The sequence below is a fragment of the Squalius cephalus genome, assembly GCF_949319135.1.
Source record: "Squalius cephalus genome assembly, chromosome: 17".
Lineage (NCBI taxonomy): Eukaryota > Metazoa > Chordata > Actinopteri > Cypriniformes > Leuciscidae > Squalius > Squalius cephalus.
The window spans coordinates 34126489-34132966 of record NC_137138.1 but is presented as its reverse complement, the minus strand read 5'-3'; the positions used below and the strand labels follow the sequence as shown (position 1 = coordinate 34132966).

General features: G+C 35.8%; 1 protein-coding gene across 1 annotated transcript in view; it reads left to right on the top strand.

Annotated features, from left to right (window-relative positions):
• stk26 (serine/threonine protein kinase 26) overlaps nucleotides 1-156 on the top strand; it is a 37861-nt gene extending 37705 nt beyond the window's left edge. Inside the window, exon 11 of the mRNA XM_079847169.1 lies at nucleotides 1-156. This exon is cut by the window's left edge and continues 232 nt beyond it. The gene's annotated coding sequence lies outside the window, so the exon portion shown is untranslated.
• Nucleotides 157-6478: the final 6322 nt, after the last annotated feature.

Here is a 6478-nt window from a genome sequence, read left to right as displayed (position 1 = left end):
AGGATGTGTGTGTCACTGTTATTTTACTCAGCATTTTACTTTCGAAAGACACACAAAACATCCTGACTGGTTACGTAGATCTGCGTTAGCTGGATCTTTTGGTTCACGTTTATTTATATGCGTTTGATGTCCCGATCTATTACTTTATTCTAAATGTTAAACTATGATCAGTAATATATATATATATATATATATATATATATATATATATATATATATATATATATAATATATAATATATATGTATATGTATGTATATATATATATATATATATATATATATATATATATATATATATATATATATATATATATAATATAATATATATGTATATGTATATATATGTATATGTATATGTGTGTGTGTGGGAGATCAACAGTGCCTTTCTGTTCGTCTTGGTTTGGGATTTCTTTATTACTCTCTACACACTGTCGACTGTAGCATTACAGAACTGCTGTATGGGATCACATGCATATCATATCAGACAACAACAACAACAACAAAATGAATAGAAATACCTCATGTAAGCAATCATTAAGAGAAGAAAAAAAAACATCTGTTTAATGAAGATCACGATTTAAACGAGGAGTTTTGCTGTGCGAAAGCTTCTATAGGGAACTTCACTTCTCTTTTAATTGGCACGCTAGTTTGTCTTTTATATATAAAGGACTGTTATCAACATTTGTAGCCCGTGGTTTCTCGGTAATGCCCTCTTTTACAGCGTCTCGTGTTCTCGAGCGGATATTTTTATATGAGAGTAGAGCTATACTGTATTTTTGAAGGAAATGTGCACTTCGTACGGGGCGTTGTTTGATTTCAGAGCTCTCTCGCTCCAAAGACATTCCTCTTACTTTGAGTAGATCTCAAGGGATCCGGCTTCTTCAACCAATGGGGACGCTTCTCCACACACGCGAGCTTCCCGACGCGACGAGCTCATGTTCTGTAATCTCCTGTGATGAGGGATTTCTCTTTTCTTTTCGGCCAAGCTTGTAAAGAAACACGAGTGTGCCATTGCTGGTGCGGTGGTGCCGGCGTCGTTCGCTCCGGTTGGCCTGGAGACGCTGTGCCAACGCTGCATCCCATTGTGCCTAAATATTATAAAAAAGCTCACGTTTTTATGTATATGATGTCCTTGTCTTCTCGAAACAGCTTTAAGACGACGCTTTCACACGGTGCCAGACTGCTGGAGGATTTTAGAGCAATAAAGGTGTTTAGTAGAACATTTGTATATTTCTTTATAGTGACATAGATGCAGAATCTAGGTTTTGTACATTTCTTCACCAGAGCTTTTGTAAATTTAAGACGCCAGACGGAGATCTTTCTAGGCTGTATCATACAGATGCTGTTCTCTTCTCTCTCTGTTGGTTTTTTTTTTCCTTTTTTTTTTTTTCTTTTTTTTTGACATCAACTGTTACAAATTAGTTTTTGTTTGGTGTGGCAAATAAAGATTTAAGTTATGACATTTCAGTGTGTCTGCTTTTTCCCCTCTTGGTGATAAAACTTCAGACTTATTATTTAATTCTGTGTTAAAAATATAACACAAAACGCAACCCAAGGTTACATATAATACAATTGTGTGGAAATATATTCTAAAGCGCAAGTGAATGTACAGGATTGTCAATGAAACTTCATTTGGATCTATCAAATAAAGATCATAACTGAAAGTCATGTGTTACTCTGAACTAGGACTGCAATATGGACACAAATGCTATCACTTTTTTTGATCAATATTGTGATTTCGATTTTAATCATCATTTTTTTATTTTTTTTTTGTAAGATGGCTTTATGATTTTGCATTTCCCCCCATAGGGAATACCTATGCAGTGACGTCAACTGGTGGAATACACTATATAATGCAAATATAATGCTTTTGCTTCAAAATGAAAGGATGTTTCAACATAAGTCATGATTCATGTATTAATGACGGCCCCGGCTTTAAACGACGTTTCAATGGGCCATTTTTGGTCATTATGGTGCTATACACTCACCTAAAGGATTATTAGGAACACCATACTAATACTGTGTTTGACCCCCTTTCGCCTTCAGAACTGCCTTAATTCTACGTGGCATTGATTCAACAAGGTGCTGAAAGCATTCTTTAGAAATGTTGGCCCATATTGATAGGATAGCATCTTGCAGTTGATGGAGATTTGTGGGATGCACATCCAGGGCACGAAGCTCCCGTTCCACCACATCCCAAAGATGCTCTATTGGGTTGAGATCTGGTGACTGTGGGGGCCATTTTAGTACAGTGAACTCATTGTCATGTTCAAGAAACCAATTTGAAATGATTCGAGCTTTGTGACATGGTGCATTATCCTGCTGGAAGTAGCCATCAGAGGATGGGTACATGGTGGTCATAAAGGGATGGACATGGTCAGAAACAATGCTCAGGTAGGCCGTGGCATTTAAACGATGCCCAATTGGCACTAAGGGGCCTAAAGTGTGCCAAGAAAACATCCCCCACACCATTACACCACCACCACCAGCCTGCACAGTGGTAACAAGGCATGATGGATCCATGTTCTCATTCTGTTTACGCCAAATTCTGACTCTACCATCTGAATGTCTCAACAGAAATCGAGACTCATCAGACCAGGCAACATTTTTCCAGTCTTCAACGGTCCAATTTTGGTGAGCTCGTGCAAATTGTAGCCTCTTTTTCCTATTTGTAGTGGAGATGAGTGGTACCCGGTGGGGTCTTCTGCTGTTGTAGCCCATCCGCCTCAAGGTTGTGCGTGTTGTGGCTTCACAAATGCTTTGCTGCATACCTCGGTTGTAACGAGTGGTTATTTCAGTCAAAGTTGCTCTTCTATCAGCTTGAATCAGTCGGCCCATTCTCCTCTGACCTCTAGCATCAACAAGGCATTTTCGCCCACAGGACTGCCGCATACTGGATGTTTTTCCCTTTTCACACCATTCTTTGTAAACCCTAGAAATGGTTGTGCGTGAAAATCCCAGTAACTGAGCAGATTGTGAAATACTCAGACCGGCCCGTCTGGCACCAACAACCATGCCACGCTCAAAATTGCTTAAATCACCTTTCTTTCCCATTCTGACTTTCAGTTTGGAGTTCAGGAGATTGTCTTGACCAGGACCACACCCCTAAATGCATTGAAGCAACTGCCATGTGATTGGATGATTAGATAATTGCATTAATGAGAAATTGAACAGGTGTTCCTAATAATCCTTTAGGTGAGTGTATGCTCCTAATTGATCTACACAGTGTGTGTTATACATATTATGCAACATGGGATAAAAATTTTAAAATGTATCCAAAAAGTCACAATTTTGCCAAATTACATACCATTTGCATTAAAACAGCCAAAATGGTCAAAGAAATTAAACTGAAAATGACCAAAAATGTCCTAATGCAGCATCTTCAATAATAATTTGGGATAATTATGGGTGATAACTGTGTTTAAACCAGTGTCATTGCTTGCCAGTGGATTATACTGTATATTGTTTGAACAGATGCACACGCTGAGAATATACATCTTATTTGTTGCATTTAGTTGAAATGAACCAGTGTAATTTAATTTTCACACACAAGATTTCATCCTGGTTTACTCTTATCTGTTCAGTGTCTTATATCATGGCACATTTGTATTTGAGCTGACTGATGAGTGCAAACTAAAATCCAATGAAGCCGCATCAGTAGACATGAACTGGTGGATCAGCTTCTGTGTCCTGTGGAAAGAAGTGCTGTAAGTTTTCTTTCTTTTATTTAGCTTTTCTATATTTCTCAAAGTATCCTTTGCCTTTCATCTCTTCCAAATTAACGACGCTTTCTGGTTTCTTTTTTTTTTTTTAAGTATAAAGGAGACTGGTTTTTAAGGTTAACATGAAACACTGTTTACCATGCATTTCACTTCCATAACGTGATTGTATTCTCAAATGAATTGAGGTATTCAACCTGAAACAATGTAGGAAAGGATTAGATTTCTTCGATCAGAAATTGATGGGATCTTAAATGGTCAATTTCGATGGCTTTGTTTACGGGGTTATTATAATATGTGACCCTGAACCACAAAACCAGGGTCCATTATTTTTAAAATTTAGATTTATATTTTCCATTGATGTATGGTTTGTTAGGACGATATTTGGCCGAGATACAACTATTTGTAAATCTGGAATCTGAGGGTGCAAAAACATCTAAACATTGAGAAAATCTCCTTTAAAGTTGTGCATTTATGTTGGCGATTGTGCTGCATTCACTCACAGAAATACATGTTTTATATATTTACGGTAGGAAATCTCCAAAATATCTTCATGGAACATGATCTTAATATCCTAATGATTTTTGGCATAAAAGAAAAATCGACAATTTTGACCCATACAGTGTATTGTTGGCTATTGCCTCAAATATCCCCATGTGACTGGTGACGTGATCCAGGGTCACTATGGCTAATGATGCAGTGAGTTACAGGTTCTACTGAATGACTTTATATCTAGTCATGCTTGTATCTAAGGACTTGTGTTTAGCTTTGGCAGCCGATGCTGTTCCTCGTGGTCCAGCTGTGAGCTCCCGGAGGAGAGCCGCATGTGAGCCAGAGGCCCGGATCTCACCCGGGACAGGAGCAGGAGTCACTGACACTCCTGCTAGCTTCAGTCGGACGACAGCAGATAAAGATAAAGAGAGATTCTGGCATGACAAAACTGGATTACAAATGTTAAATGACCATGTTTACTTGCTGGATTAAAAGCATACAGCATGATGACATCCAGGGTTTGAAATTAACTTGGCTACTACATTTTAAAGTGACCGGCCAGCTTTGAAGAAATCCTTTACTAAAAAATAATAATTGAAAGCATCTATGCTTTTATTTTGAAAGAAAAACGTAATCACAGTACTGGCGCGCACCCGTCTGTGATATCAGCCGCTGTTAATGTGAATCAGGACAATAAAAGCAACTGTGAAATGTTAATAGTGTTCATCAAAATGATTAACCTCTGAATGCACATTTGTGAGATGTGTTATTGCATTCCTGTGAAGATTTATAACATCCCTTACGAAACAGAAGTACATTTTATGAAGTATACTCAAGTAATGTTCAAGTATATTTTTAAGTATACTTAGTATACTAATGTCAATGTACTAGTAGTAAACTTGTAAGTGTCCTATTTCAATACTGTTTAGTATATAAAATGTATTATAAAAAGCACATGTTCAAGTATACTTAAGTGTAACAGTGGTAAACTTTGTGCACAACTATTTCACAACTACGTTTCTCATTTGTGTTGGATCTGTGCTACAAGTGAACTTATAAGGCTACTAGTAGTACTTTTTTTTATGAAAGTACACTTTGAAGTATACTGTACTCTCAGTAAACAACTAGCTTAGTAGTTTTATACGGCAAGTATACGGCAAGTTTTCTTTAAGTGAACATAACCATACTTATAGTTTAGTATTTATATATTATTTTTGTACTTTAAGTATACTACTATGTTCCTATTTTTAGGCATATTAGGCACCTTTAATTACATTTAACTAAAACTAAAAACTAAAATCATTTTATTCTATCTTCATGCATCATTTTTTTTTCAACACTTGCATGTGGGAAAGTTAAATAAAAAATAAAATAAAATAAAAAAGTCAACACTTTAAACAAAAAGCTGAGAAAAAATCAAATCCGGACCGGAGCTGATGTTTGACGCGCATGCGCGGAATAGGATGTTTCATGTATTAATCTCGTATTTAATGTTATTTAAACTGTAATGCCGAGTTAAAGATAGAATAAATAGATGCAAATGGTTGTTTCATTAGACACTACTAGCTATAGAGTATTTACATTTTATTTAAGCAACCAATGCATAATGTTTTGAATATCTAATATTCCATATCTGTCTTATATAGTCTTCTGTGTTACTTATTTGTTTAATATTTCTGTAATGTGGCATTTATTCGTTCATGAATGAATCAAGTATATTATTTTTCTCCCTCACTCGCTGTGCTATAACTACACGACATATTAAGGGTTAATATGTGGGATATCTTATTTATACCAAGAGAGATTTAATAAAGATGACAAGAAGAAAAACGATCTTGTGTCTGGTAACCGATCTGTTAAAACATCCCAATGTCCAACACATTTTTTTATTATGAAAAATATAATAAATATAAAATAAATATGCAAATTAAATCCCTAGAGATAGATCAACGTTCTAATGAATGAATACATTTTATAAATATATAATTTATATAGGCTAGCGTTGAATGCTCTACAAATAATTATTATAAGTTGATAACAAACGATATAGCTTATTATTTAGCCTTGCTTTGCATGACTCATAGCGCTATGCCGTTCTCAAGAGCGTTTAATCTCTGTATCTAGGCAGACTTTTTAATAAACCTAAAGTTAAACTTCTGATCTCCGATCTTGTTTTGAGTGTTTTAGACAATTATAAAATGCAACTATAATGAATAAACATTTATTTGACTTGACTGAGGTGATATTAGTCATGTGAATCCGTCTT